Below are 25,213 nucleotides of genomic sequence, written 5' to 3'. Positions count from 1 at the left end.
GTACTACGCTTACAAATATATCAGTTTGAGGAGAACTTACAACACTTCTTCTTTGTATTTTGCAAGAATTATTTAATGTCTGTGGAGGAAATGCAAATTCTTTCCTATGACTGTTGCCGAACCATTTATATAAGCTGCAATTGTGCTATTATGTTATATTATAGTGTCAGCTTCAATGCTTTGTAGCCTGATCTGATCATAACTTATGCTGACCTGTAATTCATGGCATGTCATCCATGCGTCGCCTACGGATTCTTGGGTTTACACATGCCAATTGAGAGGATGGATTATTCCATAACCTCGCAGTAGTTTGATTTTTACTAGTGTGGTCTATTTGAGTATAGCTTTTGCTAAAGATTCCTCTCCAATTCAATGATGGCATAGATGCTTTCATATGTCAGAGTTTCCAAAGAATAGGTTGTTTAATGATGGAGCTTAAAGGTCTCCTATCATGCAAAATACACTTTTTTATGTCTTTTATACATAAATATGTGTTCCCGCGGTGTGTCTGTAGACTCATAAAGTGTCAGAAAATAAAAGCCTCTATCTCTTTTCCTCCTTACCTACATCTCTAAAAACGGGAGTACAACGGAGCTGATCCAGATTTGCTGCCGATATTACGTAATATCGGAAATGTGGGCTGGCTTTACGCCCACGGCCCTATCAGAAACGTCGCTATCAGACGTGACGTGTTTTGGAAGAAATATGGTCTGTGTTTACATTAGCAAGCATCGCTCACACTCAGAGCTAACACTGTACTGTAGAGAGTATGTGTAAAGAAGCAGGATATAAAAAGGTATACTCACCTTGATTTTAAAAGCTACGGAACCAGAAACAGCACTTCTCTAACAGGCTGAAATAGAGGGGTATGAGGCATGGCTAGAATGGGTGATCTGTTTGGTAATTTGAGCAAAACACTTCATAGACATGTTTTTGATATATCTGAGACCTATAATATATGCCTAAAAATTGTATAATAGAAGACCTTTAAAATGCATAGGTGCATAGTGCACCACTGGAGAGAATTACTTTGACCGTCAAACCTGACTCAGACTGGCTCCCTGAACACCTTCATAGATGGGAATTAACCTGCCACCGCTTGAAACGCTTTACTGAGCGCTGGTCGATACTGTCATTATCCTAAAGCAATTCTTAATTCTATTTGGCCCTGAGCTAAAGATTCTTGTATTGATCACAAAGTAGGGAGGCCACAACTACTTTTTTCTCTGTATGTGCTGTTAAAAAAAGCTCCTAGCTAGCGAATTTTCTTTAAAAACATGTTTTAAAGGGATACCTGAGGAGTGTTACAGTTACAAGGCACACGGTTCAGTGAGTGATACCTCAGTGTTTCATCAAGGGTAACAGAGAAAGGCAACTCTCTTTCATATCCTGTTTTGGGGAGATGAGAAATATTGATATTACTCGCCGAGCACTATCAGTGTGAAACAGAGCCTTTCAGAAACGCAGCAGTGACAACACCTGTACTGAAGTTCCTGATTACATGTCTTTGTTCTCAATGCTTCTGTCACTGCTGCTGTGTGAAAGACACTCACAAGGAGACAGAAAAAGACGCAGAGGAATCCTGAGTAGCATGAATACATCTTATACTGCCTGTCTGTCATCCACAAACACAAACAAACAGTCAGAGGCAGAAAGCATCGCCACCTGACACACAGTCTGAACATGGAGGCCTGTGACAGTGGTTAACAGAAGAGGACATGTGTAGCCCCAGGTGACTCAAATTGCAAAACTAACAACACTATGCTTCATTGCACCAAGAACGTGGTGTGAAATACCAGTAGAAAGGGTGTATGTGTATGTGTGTGTGTGAATTCACATGCATGGCTAAAAAAATGTATGGTTATAATTGATAAGGACTTCATTAGAATTATAAAGGCTGACTGAACAGCAAAAACAAACAACAAGAAAATAAATCTTTGGAAATCTAAATGTGGTATTTATTTTTATTTTGTTATTGCAGTTAGAATAAAATATTAGTGGGACAATTGCAACAAGAACACTTTGTTGTGTTCATAGTTGGCTAAAGTAGCAATTAAAGTAGGAACAGAAGTCATGCTGCTGTTAGGCCCATTCAAACCCACATAAACACCTTCTTCACAATGTGTTATATGATATTCACAACTGTATTAACAGGAAGAATTTTAGCATAGCAGCATTCAATTAAATACGCTATTGAATAATTTAAATAAGTATGAGTATACTGTATGTGGGTGTAGACATGAATGTACATTATGTGTATAACAAAATGTTAAATGTATGTCTAAAGTGTGTCTGTAGCTTAAGCTTTTCATTCCAAATATATATTTTGTGTAAGTTATAAGTCAAATATTGATATTACAAACTAATTTGTAATAATTATAACTCACACATTTGGGCTTTAACTTAGCTTTGGGTAGTTTTTCTATATAGTCATTCCGTTCACAAACTTAGTTTTCATCCTTGTGATGCTTATATTTGACATGTACAGTGAAGTAGGCCACTCAGGTGTTGAATCTGTGCAAATAGAGATCAGTGATATTTGATTGCAACTTGTATTGAAATTAAATGCAGGAGTTCAAGTTTTGTCGGTGCATAAAAATGAACTCTACCCCTAACAGCACCTACAATAAAAGCATATCAACTCACCTTTTCTTAATAAAGTAGCCTAGTGGATACCTAGCCTACTTCTAGCCCCATTGCCTATTCTGTCATCAAAAGGGTGAGTATGAAGGTGTATGTGTTTCTGCACATTACGGCAAAGTTACCTTATTGTTAAAGCGTGCTATAGAAACCATTTATATCAAAGCTTTTTGATATTTCTACTGTCCTCTCAGCTGTCTGACAGTGACAGCACTGTGCTGTTCTGCTACAGGTTATACTACTACTGCACCGCTCATTGGCTGCATTGACGGAGCACAGCAAAGTAGGTCCCGGAATTTAACGAGCCGTACCATTTCTCTCTACACGGGGGTTCACAGTGAAAAGTGACCGCAGGAGGTTGCTTCCTCACACCTCTGAAACACACATTACTCACTCAAACACAAACTTTACGTATCTTTATATCTAGTCAATTATTTTGGTACGCATAAAATAAAGAAACATTTGAAAAATTACGCGGTTCTTTTCAATCACCCCGCTGGATCAAGTCAACGGTTCGGCTCAAAATGGCTGGAGAGAAACAGTTAGGAGGATCGACGGTTTTGCCTGGTATTTACGAAAAATGAGCCTATCGTAGCTTGAAGGCGCTTCCTCCACATAACTGGGGATCCAGGTGAGACATGTTTAAAGTTAATCCAACATTTACACCCAGCCCGCTGCTGTTGGAGAGAGAAAACGAAAGCAAACAGGGCTCGTTTGCAATGTTTTCACGCAGCATTTACATGCAGCATTGAGGACCTCTGGCTAAAGTCTCTAATTTACAGAATGAAAAACAGCTTCAAACTCAATTCACAGTCGTCACTAGTTGTAGAGTTTACTGAAGTTGCACGTGCAATAAACAGTGGAGAGATACACTTATACATTATTGTCATACATTGTTTATGTGTGTAGCTAATGCTCAGCAGGCCTGCGGCTAACCCTGCAGCTGTGCATCGCTGAAATACGTCATGAGGCTATTTCCCCGCAGTTTGATCCGTGCACATATATAATCGAGATCAGAGAAATGTGCAAACACACATTGCACGGAATTTTATTTTTGCACTGTGGGCTGCAACCCCCCTTCTGTCCTCAAGTCTCATGCTGAATGTCAGCTGTGGTGGAGGTGCACCTGTACTCTGACGTGATCAAGTTAGTTTGTGTGTAGAGTAGAACAATGAATTGGTTGCACTTCGATTGATTTTCTTTGATTAAAGAATATAAGATGAATTCAAACTACTGGTATGGACATAACTATTGTTGTTGACATAATAACAAAAGCTGAATCTAGTCAATCATCTGTTACATAGCATGAATGTAAATCAGCAAGACGTAATCTATTTAAACAGAAGCTGTGATGCAGTTTTTATTGACTGATTCGTATCTTATTGCACTTTATATAATTACATTTACAACTACATTATTGCAGATTGGACCCATGCTTGGGCCTTTTAATATACTGTTAGACTATTAGAGATACTAACAGTTTTGAACTTCTGTGTGCATTTCAATAGATGTGTCAATCTATTTTCTATGGATTTTTAAGGATTATTTGCATCAATGTGATAAAGGGCCTTCTTCTTTTAAAGTTTGTTTTATGCCAAAGACTGATCTTTCCATTTATTTGGATTCTAAATGGATATTTCAGAACTACAAGCTAAAACAGTGTGATAGAAGATTGTACTCTTATTTCCCACCAGTAAAGGCCCTTATCACCTTTTTAAATAAGTGCTTACAGTTATCAATTTCAAAGTTGTTATATAATATGGAGCACTGCATGATTTGTGGTGAATAACAATACAGGTGCTGCTTTCAGTTAAAGGCCCTGACACACCAAACTGACACCAAAGAACACGTCCCGACAGACCCGATTGTTGTGTCGCCTCACGTCTCCTGCGTCTTGGCCAACAGTCACACTGGAACACACCGCAAATACTTCAGTCAACGGCCAAGTAGCAGGTACGCACTGCGCATGCGTGAGTGGCAATAACTCTCCTTACCAGCAGGCGGCAGTAGTTTGTATTCATCATTCAAAAAAGGCAACCGGAAGAGTGAATGCGTGATATATACAAACAACAAATAGCGTGTGCATTCCATTTTCACTCTCGTCCATCACAGACTGTTTCACATAGCGACTTATAATCGTATAATTCTTGCGTCCAGGTGAGATGAAAATTAAAAATAATAGCCGTCTGTGTGTGCCTAATCGTTTATTTGCATACCTCACTTCCGTTTCGCTTTTCATGCACTGATTCTGATGGCTAAGCTGAACAGCCAATCAGAGTGATTTATTTTGCCGACAGCCTCTGCTGCAAGGTGTCGGCACAGCTGAAAAGACACGACGGTGCGGGACACACCAATCTGAGTAGGGCGACAGGACGCTAATCGACGGCCAGACATCTATCGACGGCCTAAATCGGCTTGGTGTGTCAGGGCCTTTAGCAGCACTTTGCACCTGTTATATGGCCGCTTTAGACCCCATTTACACGGGAACGTTTGCGTTCACGCACCGTATGCGTTTTCAAAAAAGTATTCCGTTCACACGCATTCGGCTCAATTAACGTGTACGTTCACACGAGACCGCTGGAAACGCTGTAGTACATATGCTGGGCTTGTAATTGGCGCTGCTGCCGCCACAAAATACACAAAAAGCAGCGAAGAAGACCCCGGAGCATGGTTGCCACCATGGTTGCCCTTCTGTTTATTCTCCGCGGTGGACGGCGTGTGCTCCTGCTGTAAATCTCTCCGGTAGTCCACCAGCAGATGAAAAACACCCACCTCTCCGCCTCTTCCAAGGGACGAGGAAACGATGCGGCAGAGTTTCCGTTAAAAAACAATTTCGCCGGTCAACATGTCCGTTAAAGTTGAAATCTTCCGGACAAAATTAGAAAAGTGCCGTTCAGAGGTCTTCTTTGTTATTTATTGAGCTTTAAAGCAAATTGATAACGACTCTATATAATAATATAAGAATAATAAACGGAGCCTATCTATTCCTCCCCCTCTTCCGACAGCCCAGCAGCTGATCTCTGTGCAGGAGACATGGGGAGAGGGAGGCGGGGCTATTTCATCGTTATCAAAAAATGATCGTATATAGAGGCTTACACACGGAGCCGTTTGCCCCCCCAGAGCGTTCCGTTTTCAGATCTATCTAAGGCAGGGATGGGCAACTTTGATGGTGGTGGGGGCCACATAATTGATGTACTGGCCACCAGGGGGCCGCAGATTCACTTGGAACACACACACAAATTCCATGTGTTGTATGTAATTATTAACAAATATACTAAGTCTGACATCTTCATTGACATTTTACAATCAAAGGGAACATCCCCAAAAAATGGGAACATCCTCTAATAAGCTCACTAAACAAATATCAGTTCACAGAAATGTTATTTCATTTTTACAAGTGGCATGTTTGTATTGAACAGGTTATTAAACAGTGGAATTAAACTATTGGAAAGCACGGAAAATGTGTGTGTATTGAGATTAACCATTAAGATGACATAAACATGAAGTCATGAACACTAACCCAGACATTAGTTGTCTAACTTGAACCTAAAACACTTGTAGCCAGTCTCTGCATTCCCCTTATTCCACAATAAGGGGAATGTCAACACAGACACCTGTCAGCCCGCACTCTGCTGTTCCTCAGCACCACTCCCCCTCCCTCCCGCTGAAATGATGAATGAAAAGCGTAGTAATCATAGATAACACGGCAGGGTCCGTGACAGTTTGTTTTTATCTGATTTCAAATAAACAAAGTCTTGGTTTTAAGAATATTAAACTTGTTTCGCCAAATTCAGATGATAAATACAGCTTTTAAGCTTGTAAAGGCATAATTACAAGCGGCAACTTAACGTCACAGCAGGCATAACAACAGCCGGTGTTTCTTGTGAGGGTTTTCCCCGGGAAACAAACACAATACACACAAATGCGTCACAGATTATTTTTGCCGTATTTGAAATCATGTACGCAGCTCGCGACGTAACTAGGAGTCTAGTGGACGGTATCAGTACTACAAGTAAAACAAATAAAACATTTTTTTATTTTATTTTTTCTTAATTACGTTGTTTATAAATTAATCTGAGGGCCGCAAAAAGAGGAGGTGGGGGCCGCATGCGGCCCGCGGGCCGCCATTTGCCCATCCCTGATCTAAGGCCTCGTGTAAACGAAAGGGCTATACGCAAGATAAACTATGCGGATACAACCCGTATCGTCATCGTGTAAACGGGGTCTTAGACATGCAGGTGCTTATGTTTTCTGCTTTTGACACGATTCCAGATAACTCTTGTAATGCACCAGCCAGGGCTAAAATGACTTTTTATCGACTACACCTGACATTACTTATTGACACTATTACGCACTGTACTTTCTGTCACTGTGAGAGTAAAAAAAAAATTACATTTAGGTATTGGATACTGTATTTGGAGAGAGAAGTGAAATTCCACCAATGGAGCAATGGAGCACTTGGGCAGGAAACAGGCGGCTTGTAATGCGTGGAGAAAAAAATCTCTATTTTTTTGTATTTATTTCTGATTTCTGGCCCTTCTCCACATGGAGGTCAACGGCAGCTCTCCTACAGCTAGCAAGCAACTGTTGTATTGCTCAAATGTTGTGGCTTTTGTAGCTAACTGACCATGTTGCTCCACATGAGCTACTCTTCAAAGTGTTGACAGAGACTGCTTGAGTTCCTTGCTACACGTACTGCTCCTTCCATCCATACTAGGATACACTCTGGGAACATGATTTTATGCAGCTTTATGAATTTGGAGTCTAAGTGTGACTTCTAGTCTGAGACAATTGATGGTCCTTGAGGGTGTTTGACCTGAGAACAGGCTGAACATTTAGATTAAGTATTCCGCTGCTTTCAGATCCATCTTATTGGAACTGAAAGTCTCTTTCACTGTGGGGTAAAGTATGTTCCAGAGAGTGTTCTTGGTTTTCCTTTCCAGATATAACAATTTATTATTTTCACTATCTGCAGCAGCCCCGTATTGGTCACATTTAAGATGTCGTAAAAGTCAGCAAACCCCACATGTCTTCGGTCTTTATGCAGGGAAAGTTGACTGAAACCAGTTTTCTTTCAACAATGGTTTTTCAACTTTTACACTAAGTAAGAACTGGGAGTTCCCTTGAAAAAGCAACGGGTTTTTTTTCTTGGCAATTCAGGCTTCAGTGATTTGCTCTAGGGGTTTAGCGTCCATCTGATGTAATACAGTTTTGTATTTTTACTGTAGAAGAGGTCCAACTCATGGTTAGGTAACATAATTAGGAAACATTTTCTAACTGTTGCACCTTTCTTTTTGTAGAAAAACTGCTGTCTCAGCAATCGTTTTATGCTGATGATGGAAAGCAGGTCACACCACACAAATCAGTAACACTCTTTCGCATTCGGTAAAACTTTCACACTCATAACAGAAACTCCCACGACACAACACCTACTTCGTACTGGCTCTTGGTTATTAGGCGTAGCAAACTTTCCCTCCTCCCCACGCTCCAGTTTTGATGAAGGTTGTTATCATAAGTGGAAAGTCATGCTTTCGGTTAGCCATGATTGGTTGGTTCACAAAAAAACAAAACTTTGGGTCCAGTTCAATCATTTTATTTGTCCAGGTTTTGATATATCGATTGCCTCCAAGGCAGGTACATATTGGTGAATGGTAATATATTTGTCATCCTCACAACTTACTTTTTTACATTTTAAAGTAAAATGTTTTTCCTATACAATGTCCAGGTGCATGTACAGTAAATCAAGACTGGACTCATGTAATCTTAAAATCTATATGCAACTATCTACAGAAAATGCTGTCAATAATTTCACTTTTGAAAACAATTTCGGGGCCGATCGCCGGAATCAGTATTGGCCGATACCGATCGCCGATCCGATCAAGTGGGCGGGGCCTAAATGGAAGATTTAAACATCACTTTAAATCTTCCATTTAAAGTGATGTTTAAAACTCAGTTAATGGGGCTCATTCACTGGAGCTTCCACAAACAACAATCAACTTAATTATTACATTCAAATGATGTACATTATTCAAATTTACATTCATTTTGGATAATAACACGGGAGAAATGAGCGGAAGCACTCTCTTTTCCTCTCTCCCTCTCTCTCTCCCCCCCTCTCCAGGGCTCGAGCTTAAGGACGTCCCGTCGTCGAAAAAAATAGTGTTTGAATTGGGACGAATTTGGGACGAGAGTTAAAATAAAAATACCCTGCTAACTCTACTACAAACGGCGATGACAATGAAACCGACTGCACGTTTTGTGTAGCACAGTTATTAAACCTCCTTGTCAACATAAACACACACGCACAAAACATTTAGCAACCCGCAAAATACACACACACACGTAGCTACAGCTGTGCCGCTGGCTGTGCCCGCGAATTCGCGGGTCTAGCAGAGTGTGTATTTCGCGGGTTGAGTGATGTACAATGACAATGGCATCCCGTGGAGGAATTCTGAAATGTTTTACCGTTACATCACAAAAACGCACAGCAGAACCAGACCCTGGAGCGCCGGCCTCTTTATTTACTTACTCCTCTTCATCCCCTATGGGTGATAAGGCTGAGAAGAGAACCCTCCATCGTATTTAGTCCTTAGCAATATGATGCGCCTCACCCTTATCTCCTAATTATTAAAGACAGTGGTAACGTTAAGCTCCGACGTTATCGGACTTTTTATCGGTACTGGAGACATTTAAAAAATATATTTCATATGTATTATTGCTACATACACATTATATCGCAGTTTTAGTTTCGCCAACTCCGTTTCTAATATGCAATAAGACTACAACATGCGTCTATGATGTATTTTCGAGCTTTCCAATCCAGATGAGATCTCTCTCTCTCTCCCGTCTGTGTGCGTGGGGGCGGGGCAGTTTGTAAAGGTCTCCTGACTGTGTTACAGACATAGGTTACAGACTGTCATCCTGGTTAGTGGTTACTCTGGGTTCTGTCTTCAGGACAGTGTTGGATTTTTTTGTTAATTGGATGGGACTTGATTGGATTCAATATTAGAGTAATTTTCTCTTTTGTGTGTTTGTTTAAATATATTTGGCCTTTGTTTATGTGATTGAATGATTTACTCAAATAAAAAGGTTGATGAATTATCATCTACTGATTTGTATGATGTTTTATTTATGTTAAAGGTCACTTTGAATGATTTTAACTAATGATAATGTAGAAAAACTAACATTTTAAATTCGGGACGGTCCACATTAATTTCGGGACGGCTTAGATTGTATTTCGGGACGGTTCCGGGAGGATGGAGAAAAAAGTTAGTCGAGAGCCCTGCCCCTCTCTCCCTCCTGACAGCCTGTCAGTATCTCATGCAGCTCACTGATCCAGTAATGAGTGACCCGACAGTGAAGAATACATATATTTATAATAACTAGTTTAGCTTGTTCCAGTCTGTTCCTCTGCGATGTAGATTGTTTTTCTTTCCTATGTTGATACAATAGCTAAGTATCTAACTCTTGTGTGTTTCGCTCCGCTCACCGGTCCGTCTCAGCGGGCGGAGCTGCAGGATTTCTGCTTCACACACGTTGCATTCCGCTATTTTACTGTCTTTTTCGGACACCTTGAAATACTGCCAGACCGGTGAAGCCATTTTGGCGAGCTTGTTTTGCCGCACACAGAGAAAAGTGTGATGTATTTTACGTCATGCGATCGGCTCTCGCGATCGGCATGTTTAGAGAGCACCGATCGATCGGTAGAGAGTGAGTATCGGCCGATCTCGATCGGTGACCGATCGATCGGAGCATCCCTCATAATCACACATTGATCAGCTTTCATTCTGGCTCAAACTCATCTGATTAATTACATTGTGTTTACATCTATCGTTCCTTACAGATCAGATTGCTGCTGAGTTGGCAAATCGGGTAGCCTTGACATTTTTGCTAAGATTTGTTTTGCAAACTCAGGGCAGCTCTCTGCCTTATAGATGAGTCAGTGTGAGAAGCACCCCCCTTCTCACACACACACACACACACACACACACACACACACACACACACACACACACACACACACACACACACACACACACACACACACACACACACACACACCACACACACACATACTAGGACAGCTTCCTTTATCTCACAGCTCAATGTGGAAAATGTCTCACACTTTAAGGTTCATTGTATACATGATTATGAAAGAAGAATTACACTGTGTGATATCGTTTATCACCAGAATATGAGTAAGGGGTTGGCATGTAAACCCGGCACCCAGAGTAAACACAGGCCATGTGACCGACTGGAGCGTTTACTTTGGCCGGCCTGCAGTTCCATGTGGTTTCACATGTGGCTAGATGAGGAGGGTGGAAGCAGGCAAAGGAAACTTAGATGCTTGTCTAACATTTCCGCTCAATCATATCCAAGATCATGTTACCATAACACACACAAGATTATTTTACACGGGCGCCACTCATTGAAGTTACATTCTAAGTAGAAGGTAATAACAAAAAGGTGGAGAGCGTTACCAAATCTTGTTGACATTTTGCATGAGGGATATGATAATACAGCATACAATTCAGCCAGACACTGCATGGATTGGCTTGCAGGGTTTTGTTTTTCTAGGAGAAGTTTTGCTTTCAGGCTTGGCCTACTTTTCCAATTATGGCATCTCTATATTATGGGCAAAATAAAAGCACTGCAAGACTGGATTAAAATGCAGCTCTTCCCAAAGAACTTGCATATACGTGCTAATTCAGTGTGAAAGATTCCTGACTACTACTACTACTGACACTGTACCTCAGCCACACCATAGACTATGCACAATATCTTGTTTTTTATTACTGCACATATTTTATTCAAATTCTATTCCAATGTAAATATTGCTATATTTTACTATATTTTTTAATGTTATTATAGTTTTCTATCTGTGTTTAACCTTTTTTCTTTTACTTTTATGTATGCACCACAACGCAGTCAAATTCCTCGTACTTGTCAACCTACCTGGTAATAAACCTGATTCTGATTTCGGATTCAGATTCCTCTCTCGTACAGAAGAAAAGTTTCTGCTTCAAAATTAGATGGTGCCTTTTTAGCTAAATAGATTTTTTTTAAAAAGTGGTCTTTTCACATTTTATTGTACTTATACCTGAATTGTAAGCAGCTGATATGTATCCCGTCTGTTAAGTGCTGCCCAAAGATGTCATGAGTGAAGAGTTGAAGAACAAGGAAAGTGCATCTCTACTCTGAATAATGAATGGAGACCATATTGTGGGATGGAAAAGAGGAGGATGTGGTTCAGTAATAGTCTGGTGAACATTTATTTCTCCGAGAAAATTGTCGGTCTAGCTAGACTCTTGTTTCCAAGAAAAGTTAATGAAAATTACATGTGAAGCCTAATGACTGACTTTTACTGGATTTGGAGGCTGCAGGCAGCAAAGGCATATTATTATATTAGGCTGCTCCTTTGAGCATTAGCATAGTTCCTGGCTATGCTCCACTTCCAGCAAACCGTTTTGTTTGGCGTTGTGTGGTAACAGCTTAAGAGGTGGATGAGAATAGACTGCAGCATCAGACCTGTGTGGTCAGTGGAACTGGCTGCTAGCTTTCAGATCTGTCATTTCACTTAGGGCAATACTGCCTTTACGATACATCATAAGTTTCCTCTAAAGTCAGACGGTTTTTAAAATTGGAGTTCAGAAAAGGCCGTCTTTTTTTAAACTCTGGGTAGAGAAGTGAGAGAACAGCCCCTCCCTGCAGAGGTGCCCTTGAGCAACGGCCTCAAGCCCCAACTGTTCCCCCGGCCGTCAGCAAATGGTAGAGACCATTTTCAAGAAAGTGTAGAGCGTAAAGCATTTGTGCTCAGTTAATAAGGGATTAAAAAAGGGAAGTTGAGATCACCCAAAAAGTGAGGAAGTGGCTTCGTTGCAAAGGTATTGCAATCAGGCTTTGACATTCTATTCTTGTTTACGTATTTTAAAATACATATGTAGTGATCGTATGATTGTGGTTTTGGCAGGGACTTTCTTTGAAGGTCTATTTTCTGCTTAAGAGTTATTAACTTTGTTATAAAGAAAAAAAACGCTGAACATTATTTTTCATTGTGTGCATAAATAAGCAAAAAATGTTTTGCCTTTTTAGTTATTTTATCTCTCACCTCGGTTTAAATTCTTCCATCTACTTTTTTATGGACCCAAATAAAACAGCTTTTTACAATCCATTAATCCTTTATTTAAGCAAAAACGTAAATAATAAATGAGCATTGCCATTTAGTTATTATGGTTTTAAGCCTGACTTGAAAAAAAGTTCGAACCAAACCTTTTAAATATTTGTTTACTTCTATCCAAGTTTACAACACCAATAATCCCTCAAGTTAATGTTTTATTATTTATTCTATATGTATTTCTCACTTATTAGTTATTGAGAAAGACAAGTAAAAAAAGACAGATGAAATAAATCATAAGAAATTGGCTCTAAATGTAATAAGTGGATTCTCGGTTGCTGTCGTGACAGGCTAATTCCTGTTTAAATGGCTTGGCCTATATGTAGCGGTATACATTTATTTATGTCTACCAGCCTTAATTTCTCAATTAGCTTCAGACATTAGGGAAAATCTAAGTCATTTTGGGCCTACGCGTGTTTATTCTGTCTGAGACAGGCTTGTGAATTTGAAACCCAAGCCCACGCCGTGTCATTCCTCTGTGGTCCCTCCTACCCCACCGGTGGGTGCAGCACGTGCATTAAAGGCAGCAGAGAGGCGTTCACTTTCATCCCCCTGTCATTTGGCCGCTTTCCAAATATATTGTCTAACCACGGCTCATTTCTCAGCTCGTCCCACCCACTGTCTCCTCAGCCTCTCAGCCCCCTGCGTATCTTTCTTGCAAACACATTTGTGTGTCTCCCTCTCTCCATCCCACAGCTATGATTTTGGCGTCAGGGTTGCTCCCACTCCCTCCCAGCCCTGGATCGAGTTACCCTGCCATTACTCAGTCGTTCCCCCTGCGAGGGTGCTCCATGTCAGGCGTAGCGGAGCCTGCCTGCTCGCTGCCTTCCTCTCCGGACCTGCGGAGTAGCTCAGTTCAACCACAGACGCCCCTGGTCAGTGGAGTCTCTCCAGCTATGGCACAGACTCCCTGGAAAATTATGCAGAGGAGCGAGTGGTTTGGAGCTGCAGATTTAGAGCTGTAGATTACATTTCATGCTGCTTTTCTCCCTATGGTTTATATTATAAATCGTATTGTTGTTGTTTCTACCCTTACACCCACAAACACAAGAGTGTTTACTGCCAGTACACAACCAGCCCATCCCTAGCATGCGTCACAAGTCCACTGTTGATTTGTGGAGCTCATCGTTTTATGGTTATGTAATGTCGGTTCCCTTGACGAGTAAAACCTCTTGTTAAACCCCACGCAGCCCTATTCCCATAAAAGTGAGTGATGCAGGCAGTGGTACGAGGGCCCTCGCTATGCTGTATCCTACACTACGTTGGACTGGGTGGGATCAGTACAGGTGGCTTAGCCAAAGCATGACACTGCAGAAATTTCACTGACTTGGCTTTATCGCTTGATTAATGCACGCTGAGTAAATCTATTGAAGAATTGTGGGATCCTATAGGTCTAATTTACGAGCGTCAGTGAGGGAAGGTGTATACCTGTGTCTCTGCCCATGCCCTTTCATAGGGTGTCAACTTTTATAGAGGCCTCAGCATCCTCCTCCTATTAAGCCTGTTGTGGAGCCATAACTCCCTCTCTGCTCCTGCCAAGCTCTCAGTAATTTATTTAGGTCCAACATATGGCTGTCCTGTGCGATCCAATGCAACATATCGCATCACAGGAAGGCCTGCTCAGGCTGGGCTAATCCTCCCTAATTGAAAGGGAGCCAGCGTTTTGGGCCAGTGGCTTGTACGTCGCTCATCTCCCCGCTTGTTTTACAGTAATGAGACATCTGGGGCTGGAGAGCAGAGCTGTTTGTAGAGGGAGAAACGCTACTGAGCTCCAGGGTCTGTAGGACTGTCACAGACTGAACAACAGAGCTGACTGCATGTTTACTCCTGTCTGTATTTGGCTATTTTATTCCGCAGTGTGCCGGCACAGTCTCATTTGCCATGCTAATGTTAGATTAGATTTACATCATCGGAAATAATAATACATTTAGGCCAAGGCTACAGCTATTAAGGGTAAGGGAGGACATTCCTTCGCCCAGAACAGAGTCTGCTAATATTAGGCTCACATTCCCTCCATCTACAGAGTCTGTAATGTTTTTTCTGTGAAACTATTATTACTTAGGATAGGGGTTGTTTTTTTTCTCCTTTTGTGCGACAGCGTTAATCACACTTGAGGTAAATAAAAACGTATGTTTGAATGGAACTCAAGTCGTATATCTCGGCACATTTATGGGATGCTCAGGAGCACCTCAGCAGAGTAAACATAAGCCTTGTAAATACAGCGTGTATACACCAGGCAGGGTGGGGGTCAGAGGTCAACCTGTTGTAATTCCACAGTAGTCTTGTACAGCTGTTCAAAGTATAAAAAAAAAATATAATATTACTCATCCTAGGGCTGTGCAATTAATCGTATTTTAATCGCGATTACGATTATGGCTTGCGACGATTATGAAAACAGCATAATTGACAAAATACGATTATTTTTGCCGGGTGCGCTTTTGCCCCTCCCTAAAAAAAAAAAAGCCCACTCGGCCACGTGTGTTGTGAGTGTTCAGCGCGAGCGAAGATGTCGGAGCAGCAACTCGTCAAAAAGAAGGGTAAAACAATTTCCACTATTTGGAAGTACTTTGGCTTTCAGGAGTCCGACGTGGAGCAAAATAAAGTACAGTGCATGATTTGTTACCAGGTTGTGTTGGCACCACACGCTAACACAACTAATCTATTTAATCATCTAAAATACAACCACAAAGTGCAATACGACCGGGCAATAATTCAACAAAAAGCAGATGCCCGCTCGACTTCATCCACCACATCATCACAGTCTTCAATTCAGGACGCATTGTCCAGAGCAACGGCCTAAGCGACGAGCTCGCAGAGACACAAAGATATTACAGGTGCAATTACATTTCACATCGCGAAAGATATGTGCCCAGTTAGCACTGTTAGCAACGAGGGCTTTAAGCAACTTGTCAACACGTTGGACAAGCGTTACGCGATGCCGTCTCGGTATTATTTCAGCAGGTCTGCGCTGCCTGCGCTATATGACAAATGCCGTGGGGAAGTTGAGAGAGATGTGGCTTCAGCTGACTACTTTGCCACCACAACAGACCTGTGGTCTAGCCGCACCATGGAGCCATACATGAGCCTCACAGTTCATTATATCGATGCCGATTTCAATTTGAAGACAAAGTGTCTCCAAACCGCATTTTCCCCTGAAGAACACACAGGGCTTGGACTACTTGGCTTGGACTACTTTGGGGATGAGACTCATCCCCAAAGTAATGCCATATGTCTGCCTAGTTTAGATTGGTTTTAGGGGTACAAAAACTCATATTCAGTTTTCATACCAAGGTACCTAAAATGATTGTCTTTCAACACAACTAGTTTTGTGGATTATCATAAGCCTAACATTCTTTTTGGAAAGAGATGCACTGAACATTTCATATATAGCCTTTTTCTTTGGTATGATATGTATACAAGATGTGTACTTGGAAGTACTCCAACTGGTATCTTCAAACATCAGTAAGTCATATCAAAATACTAGATGTGTTTGAACCTTGGTTGGAGGAAAAACACAGTTAAATGTTTTATGGTAGAATGACCTCACCAATCACATTACTATTATGCTACTACTACTACCCCTAATCGTGTCAGCATCGGCTGTTCAATGTACTTTCAATGCTTCTTCTTCTTTCACAGTTCAACAGTTTTCCACAGAAACATGTCTTTTTATTTATGGCTGCACTCTGACGTTCTTTTATAGGACTCAGGTATAGATAAGTATCTTACCACTGGGGGTCCTGGCTGAACACAGTGGTACAAGCACTCAGGGCAGTGGCAGTAAGAAAATAGTGGATTTTCTTTGGTCCGCCACCTTGTTTATTTGCCCAAAGCTACAAGCATCCACACTGGCCTTGTATTGCTATTTCCACACAGTAACGGTGACCTGGCAGTGCATTAAGGCAGGTCTGCAGCTACACTCCAGATCCAGTTGGACATGCTAAGCCCTCTACTGCTCACCGGAGATCTCTAAATTACTGCCTTTCACAAGCAAGAAAAGCATCTCACATTCTTTTTTTGTGTTTTGCCGTTATGTTTTCTGTTCCGTCTCAGTACAGTACACACAAAGAGACATGGTTTGTACATCGGATACTGTAAGTGCTAGTGCGTGCAAAAAAAAATCGCTTTCACATATCAAGTTGATGTACTCCCAACACCCATATTACTTCATGTTTTATCCTAAATAACCACTCACACTCTGAAAGGTATGAAGCTGACTAACATTGGCAAATATATTTGAGAGGCTTAAGGTTAATACTAAACTGCTGTAATCCATTATTTGGTTGGTTTCAGAGTAGAGATAGCAATGGTTCAGCATGTACCTGTCAGTACTAACTGATTGCTTATTTCCTGCCAGAGGGTGGGTGTGTGTGTGTGGGGGGGGGTTGTGGGTGTAATAACAAGCAGCTGCCTCAGCTGGACCTTACCTTTCCTTTCTGTCAGCCTGCTGTTCTCTCAAGCTAGCGTGCTGCATGCCAAAACACCTACTTGTGCTCAAGTTCTGCACTGCCTGTTCAAGAGAGCAACTGCCGTAGGTAGCGTGTAATCAGGACGGAGTACAAGAAAAAAGCTTGATCCACGTTGATGAGTGGTTACTTCCTGTGAGGCAGTGTTGGAGGAAGCAGTACGCACAAATGAAAAGCATCATTCTATGTCCAGAGGCTCTCTCAACGCCTACTGCTTATGACAATCCTTTTTATTCTTCCTACTGTGGCTTTCCTTTTGTGATTAGCTAAATGCTCCATCGATCCGCCCAAGTCGAGGCACCCGGAGCGAGGTAGCCATATTTATCACACAGCGAAGGGAGCATGCAGGATGTTGCACCGGCTGTCCCTCTTTCATTGGAAAACGATAAACATAAATCTGTGGAATGCATCCGTGTGATGTAAGTCTACAGCCGACTGGGGGTGGGGGGGGGGGAGGCCTGATCTGCACCGCTTTCCTCAGGCCCTAGAATTAGAGAGCCGCAGCTCTATGGGGTTTGCTGACATTTGAGGAAAAAAAAGCCCACCTTCAGCAAAGGCAGACTTGCAAATCAGTGTCACAAGTGCAGGATTGTTGCTCTAAAATGGGAGCGAGGATGTGAAGGCTTCTGAGGAGCCCCCTCAGCAATGCAGAGGGACCGTGGATAGGGCAAGGCTTCTCCCTTTGAATCACAGCTAATTAACGAAGTAATTAAGATCCGAATCTCTGCTCGGAGAAGGCCTCTAAATTGTCTATACATTCAAATAGGCCATCAAAAGGAAATCCCTTGCATTCAGGGAAAAGGTAAATTAAAGCGTTCAGACCCTTTCCTCTCTATTATCCTCGCCGTGTGTCACACAAGGGACATCTGTTGAAAAGAGTCAGTGTTACGGTGAGTTAAAGCCCTCTCTGCTCCATCAGAAGCACTGTTCATAATGCATTCGCTATACATATTTCAGCTCGAGTGAATTTATTTCAATAAATAATGTCACTCCAAGGACACACTTCGATCTTTCCACGGCCACACTATATTGTTATCTCATTCCTCTTGTGGCAAATGACACATTAACAAACAGTTTATAAACAGGGCACTTAGCAAGTCCACAGTTTTATCATCACTGCACACTGCCAGAGTAACCTCTCTTCATGATGGATGTGTATTACATATTCTGCTGCTGCAAGGATATCTATGGCCATAATGTTAAGGCTTACAGAGAATTTCATATAGTGGGCGCAAAGTGAATGCGGTTTATGGCTGGGATTAAGAAAAGTGGGCTTTTTCAGTAGATGGTTCATCTACTGTGTTGGCTTTTTTAAAATGCTGCATCCTTCAACTGAACTGCTTCTTGAGTAGAATGCTTCATGGCATTCAGGAAGTGCCTTAGTTTTCTCTGTCAACAGTCAATTAGACCCTCCAGAAAAACCGCGGGCAAAAACCCTTGATTATGTTGGCTAAAATCCTTGATTATGCAATTAAACATGCAGGGTTTTTATGTGATTTTATGTGGTGAAATTGCGGGAAGTTGAGAAATATGTGGAAAGTTGCGAAATATGCTAAATATAATTTTTAAATATTGGGCTGTCTTATTTATTCTCTCTCACACACAACCTGCCACTAACGTTAAACCCCTTTACTATTAAATTAAACACATTCAATGTTTATTTATTGTAAAAGCAATTGGGCTATTTTAATCTCACACACACACACACACACACACACACACACACACACACACACACACACACACACACACACACACACACACACACACACACACACACACACACACACACACACTTCTCCGCCTCATTCTGTTTTCATTTACTTGTTCGTTATCTGACCAGCTTCAATCTTGTTTGACTTTCACAAAGACACCACATTTTGTCTTCCGTCACTTTTACTTACTACATCAATCAGTGAGACCATTACGAAGGACCGGTACTGCCCCTGTTGACATCCATTGGATGGATTACCATGACATAACATGATACATTCTCAGACATTCATGGTCCCCAGATGATGAATCCTTATGATCCTCTGACCTTTTCTCCGCCAACAGCATGTCAAAGGTGTCCATTATTGACCAACATGTTGACCATGTTGAGGAAAATAGACAGGCATGGAATATTGTTTAGAAATGAATGGTCCCCAGGACTAACCCTGATCCTAAAATCTCATCATTGTTTGGATGGATTGTCATTATGTGATACGTACAGGCCTAATGTAACTTTGCTGATAGTGACAGTGCCGTTGCGACTTTTCCAGGAAGCTAAATAAGCTAACTATTAAGTTTAAAAAAAGTTGGTGATTTTATCAACATGTGTTTGTGTGTGTTAATCCTTTTCCCCAGCTGGGTCGTAGGACAGCGCAGGAATAGGCCTTTTACAGTTGGACTTACTGGTTGATAAGTGTTCCCTGCTCAGGGTACAAAGCAAACTCCTGTTTCCTGAGCTGTCTTGTGCAATTTGTGCTGAGCTCAGTGTAGTGCCAGAACATTTCCACTTATGTTTCACCTCAGTCTATATACTCTGCAGAAAGACACACTTGGTCGAGACCGTGATGGTGAAATTCAAGCGCAGTCCATGTTGAGTTTAGAGGCCACTACCTTTTTTTTTTAACAGTGCTTTTCATGTATATCGTCGGAGCCCTGGGTCTTCACACATTACCTTTCTGAACGCTGATGTAGGTAGAGATCAGGCTCACAAAGCCTAAAGTGTTGCTTTCAAGAGAAGTGAAACTGTTTCTTGTCAGGCTCTTAAAAAGTCTTGATGTTAACTGCCTACAATTAGCATTTGTAAAAATCGAGCATACCTATAAATGCCAACAGGCTCCCCTTTTAGGTTACAGTTGAAATTCACATAACCCAAATCACTTCCTCCTCTTTTCTTTCCTCTCAGGCAGGAAGGGTTACTCTCCATGTTTCCTGTCCAATTCCCAGAGCTCCGGCTATGTTCTGATTGCTTTCTTGATGTTAAACATTCCCAGGCTCCTATAACCTTCTAGCTTGCCTCCACCGTCCAAAAGCCGTCCCAGGTGAACGAGTGGGCGAACCTCCTGTTTTTAAGGATAAAATCTCCACACTTTTTTTTTTTCTTTCACAGGGGGTGGGAGATATGGGGACTGGAGCGGCAGGGATCCGTGTGGTGGGAAAGCATTCTTTCTTTGCATTCCGTTTAGTTAGCGTAAGGCTGTGGGAAAGCATATTTTCCCAACCATGGTTCGCTGGAGTCAGTTTTTCTTGTGAAATATGGCTGCACATGGTATGAAGGTTGGAATAAAGCAGGGCACAGCATGTTGACCTTTTCAAAGTGTGATGGAGTAATAAATATGTGTCAAGTCAACTTAAGGAACATGCCCTACCAACTCATATTTTCTGAATACCGAGGTTAACATGCTTCCCTTTCAAACGTCATCCCTTTATTTATTTATTCCGCAACTCCTTCCCACACACTTCCTCCCTCCCGAGACACCTGATCGACAGCTGAGTTATGTTATCTCGTCTGAGTCAGTGAAACCTTCACATCAGTCATAAAACAAACGGCATCCAGATTGAACTAACATGCATGGATGCTGCAGTGTGGATATGACCCAGGAGCAGAGCTGGCCAAGCCAGACTATATTTAGCCCAGCGTTGCTCAGGCTAATTGCCCTCCCAGGCCTAATCATTTCCAGGCTCTGCAGCTCACAAACGACTGGAGGGGAGGCCAAACACCCACTAACCTCATGTTAAAGAGATGTCGGCATCAATGGGCCTGTCATAGCACTCCGCAGACAAGACAAAATTAGCACAATATCCTTCCTCTTCACATGCTATTAGACGTTCTATAAGAGGATTGAATTGGAGAGTTCGGTATTACTGTCTGCTGTGTTTTTTAAATTTAATATGTTTTCCTGGTACGATGTCAGTCATTTGAAGTGTCTTTGCGACATTGGGAGGGTGTCCTCGGTTCATCCCGGCTCTTGAGGCCTTCTTGAGAAATCCCTTGTGAATGAGAAATCCCTCCACTGCTGTTGCCTACAGCCAGCTTAGCTTCTCTATGCCTCTACGAAAAAGAGAAAAGCACCAGTCCCATTGCCACGCTAAATTTGAATTAGCTGTAATGCAGCATTGGTGGAAAAGTTTACTTTATAGTATTTTTTTCCCTCTTGGTGTCCAGTTTCACCTTTCCTGTGTGGTTCCTGCCCCGAGACTTGCCCAGGTTAAACAGCGGGCACATGATGGCCCGGGGTCAGGGGGTGAGGGCTTTGTGATGAGGGGATGGTAGGATGAAAAGGTTTGGTTGCCTCTATGTCTCCTAATCAACCCCAAGCTTCCTTCCTGTTCTGTTCCCAAAGGCATGCTGGGAAACCAACTTTTTTTTCTTACCACGGTTCCTTTGTTTAACACCTGTAGTTGGACCAGATGGACTGCCAATTGATGAAAGGAATGAAGGAATCGGAGCGCACTTTTGATGACAAAGCCATCATCAAACCGCTCAAAACAAGTGAGATAATCAAATTGGTAAACAATGGTTTACTGCTGTACCATTCCCTTTCTCTCATATAAGTTAGTCACGAAACATGTTAGGTAGAGTAGTTGTTGCTGCTGTCAAGCCATATTTAGCATGAAAGTTTCTTATTCCTAATAAACTGAGATCTTCTCTACATGAATACTGTCTCTGACGTGTGCAAAATGGAGTTGCTCAAATTTGGAACCAAGGCGGATCAGGTCACAGATTTAGTTCTGTTGATGACAGGCTTGCTAGGATTATCGAGATACACACATTATGCATTGTTTGGTTCTTGAGGCTGCTTATAAAAAAGAGACGAATCACAAAGTATACCAAGCATCAGCTATTGGTTATTCTAATCCATTAGGTGCAAATGCATTACCTATTTATATCAGAAACTAGTAAGAAGTTTGCCAAAAATCATGACTGGTTGAATAGACCATAACTAGGCTTGCCATAGGAAAAAGTATCTTTGAAGGTTTAAATATGAGCTTTCCTCTTTACAAATCGTACCCCCATATCTGTTGGTAGCAGGCCTTTTAGTCAAAAGGTGAGCTGAGAGCCAGAGGCAAGAGAGGGAGGGAGAGGAAGCAAAAGTGAACTGTGTTTGTCAGCTTTTTAAACCCTGAAATTGATTCTTTCTTCTTCGCTCTTTATTCTAATGGCAAGCTAATCCCCTCTCCCGTTTCCTCCGTTATAAATAGAGCCTCTTATTTCCCCGCTCCGCCGTGCGCTGACTGTTCGGGAAAATTAGCACTCATGATGAGGTCTGCGCTCTCGACAATCAATTTGCCACACTAAGTCCCTCCAAAAGGTTACCTGTGGCAACTGAGTCCCGGTCACGTAAGTTTTGAATTCGGCCCTCTCCTGCCAATTACAATTCAGATAGTTTAAATAAATGGCTCCGTTGGAGAGTCAGCTGAACGAATGTCAAATATTGATGTGCGTGATATTTATGGCGTTGTCACAGCGAGGAGAGGAGGGTGCTTGGTGCAGTTGGTGCATGGGATAAGGGGGGCGTGTCTGCCCTAGGCCTACTATAATGATATTAGTAGAGATCTGCTTATTTATGAGGCTGTAAGTATTCATGCTCCGAGCTGATATCCATCACAGCTAGGTGTGGCTAATTGTAGCCTCAACAATCATAGAGTATCTGATAATCAAACTCTTTGTTCACCTTAATGTCTAGTATTTGAATCTTAATGCAGGATTAAAAATGCTGTTGATATGCCTGCCAGTTCCACTTTTGAAAGTTCTGCGAAGGCAAAAGGAATGTTTTTTTATTCTTTTCTTCACTCGCCTTGTCTCTTACTCTGAGGTGTGGGGGAAACACTGCGTACTGTTTTTGATGTAGTAGTTCTCTCTGATTTCACCACCCAACCATAACCTACTCTGCTGACTATGTCTAGTAGGTGAATGGTTTGTTTTAAATGTCCAAAGTAAATGCGCTGCAAAAATCCTCCCGTCACAGCGTCCCCAATCTCTCTCAGAAAACCCCGGGTTATGGTGTGTCTTTGTAGTTTCAAAGCAACGGTGGCACAGAAAACTCAAAACAGAACTGCTTGTTAGAAGTTCCCTCACAACTTTGTGGAGTCAAAATTAGGCTGGGATGTTTCCATTTAATTACTGAACATTTCCAAAACAGACAATATGACATTCCCACATTTACAATACTACTCACATCTCACCCCCTCTGTGAAGCCTGGCTGTACCCCTGAAATGGTCAAAGGACACCATCATATGAACTTGTTCTTTTCAAGTCTACCCTGAGCTTAAGGGCCCCCACTTGTATGCAGACCTCATCTTCAAAGAAATTCATGGGTGTGTACTTGGTTGTAAACAGAAAAATAACCCCTATGCTATGTCATCAGGCCATGTGGTTGTCTTTTACTATTTTTATATGCCGTGCTCCTTTTCGGTCTGCATGGCTATTTTTTGCCCAGACTTTCACATGTTTGAACAGTCTTACCCAATATAGACTTTCAATGACTCTTACTGTGAAACATATAAATGCCGTGAGGGAAAACCAAACTTAATGTCATATTAAAGTGTATTTTACAAAGAAAACATCATTATTACTTTCTGAAATTCTTGTCACGAAGAAGTCCCTTTGCAGATATACAAAAAATAACACACTACATGTTCTGCTAATTGAATTAGCCTATTATGTTTTTCAACGATCCTGCATACAATTTGTTGTCACAACTCAAAGGTAATAGAATCTAGGCTGTTTACTCCTTTAGCACGTTCTGAGAATACAAACAACATCAACAGACCAGAGGAAAATCAAATGTTGAGGTCATGCAAATCTTTCAATCCTGTTTTGAAAAGTCATGAGAAAGCTTTGTAGTAAGGTAAACTCGATTGAAGTGAAATAATGTACACATTTAATTTGCATATGATATTTTTCTCTTCTCTGGTCTTGACATTTGACAGCACAAGTGAATTTGTTGTTGAATGTTCCTCTGATTAATGTGAAGCGCCGGTGTTACAAATCAAACCACAAAATACATCCATGTAATTGTATCGGGCGCACACACACCACCTTATTGTGTGTGTTTGTCCACTCCTGTGGGTGCCAGGGCAGGTCTGCGATGTGTCTGGCAGGCCGAGGGGATCTCTTGGGTTGCTCTGATAGTGCTTGTTCCTTTGAGGCCTCTAACATGCTGTGGATAACGACACCAGCCTCGTCCAGAGTCTGATCTCAGGCCAGGGAGACACCATCCAACGTTACAGCTGCCAGGACCCTAAGCAGAATAAAGATGTTTGATTGGGTGAGCACATGTAACACAGGTTTGATAGCTGATAGCACTAGTCCTCCCTGATCTGGCTCTCTGCTGGCACATAACGATGCCTGGATGCACCCTCGGAGAATCAGCCCACCCCCTCTTGTCTCCCTCGTCTCCCTTGATCTACCTCAACTGGCTCCTCTCCCCCCACGGTTCTCCTCTGTTCTTTCTGTGCCTCTCCCCCTGAAACAGTCTTTTCTTCTTTGCCTTCTCCCCTCCCAGTTCCTCGTCAGATCCACAGGGCCAGATTTTTATCGCTTTTCTGCGAGTCCTACAAGGGGAACCTTGAGGGTCTCAGTGGGATCAATTTAAAAGGGAAGCGCTTGTCTCTCCTCCTCTCCTTGGCCCTCTCGGCTTGATTGGGTCCTCTCGCCAGGAACTTGTAGGCTTTTGATCTCAAAGCCGCCCCCCACCCACCCCTGCCTGAAGTTTTAGTCGGAGCTTGGCTCTAAAAAAAAAATCTGTTCCACTTTCTGTAAAATCCCCTTTTCTCTGCACCTGTGAGAGACCGAGGAAAAGTTGTGTAAACCCACTGGGTGGTACTAACAATCTATGGCGTGATTGACTTCTCTTTGAAGATGTGAGAGCGATCCGTCTCTTCAGGTGGAGGTACACCAAAGAGGACTTGTGCTCCTCGGGCAGCTTGCTTGTGAGA

The 25,213-nt window shown here is 42.0% G+C and overlaps 1 protein-coding gene across 4 annotated transcripts in view; it reads left to right on the top strand.

The window, feature by feature from the left end:
* The first annotated feature begins 2,991 nt into the window (after window positions 1–2,991).
* Window positions 2,992–25,213, top strand: part of znf438 (zinc finger protein 438) — a 47,449-nt gene continuing 25,227 nt past the window's right edge. For 2 of the 4 annotated variants that reach the window (XM_034234557.1, XM_034234540.1), the window contains exons 1-2: window positions 2,992–3,271; window positions 21,673–21,763. The gene's annotated coding sequence lies outside the window, so the exon portion shown is untranslated. The remainder of the gene's footprint in view (window positions 3,272–21,672; window positions 21,764–25,213) is intronic. The other 2 variants (XM_034234550.1, XM_034234568.1) reach the window with 2 other exon arrangements.

This window comes from Gymnodraco acuticeps, unplaced genomic scaffold (assembly GCF_902827175.1).
Source record: "Gymnodraco acuticeps unplaced genomic scaffold, fGymAcu1.1, whole genome shotgun sequence".
In the NCBI taxonomy this organism is placed as follows: domain Eukaryota; kingdom Metazoa; phylum Chordata; class Actinopteri; order Perciformes; family Bathydraconidae; genus Gymnodraco; species Gymnodraco acuticeps.
This window is presented reverse-complemented; position numbering and strand designations above follow the sequence as displayed.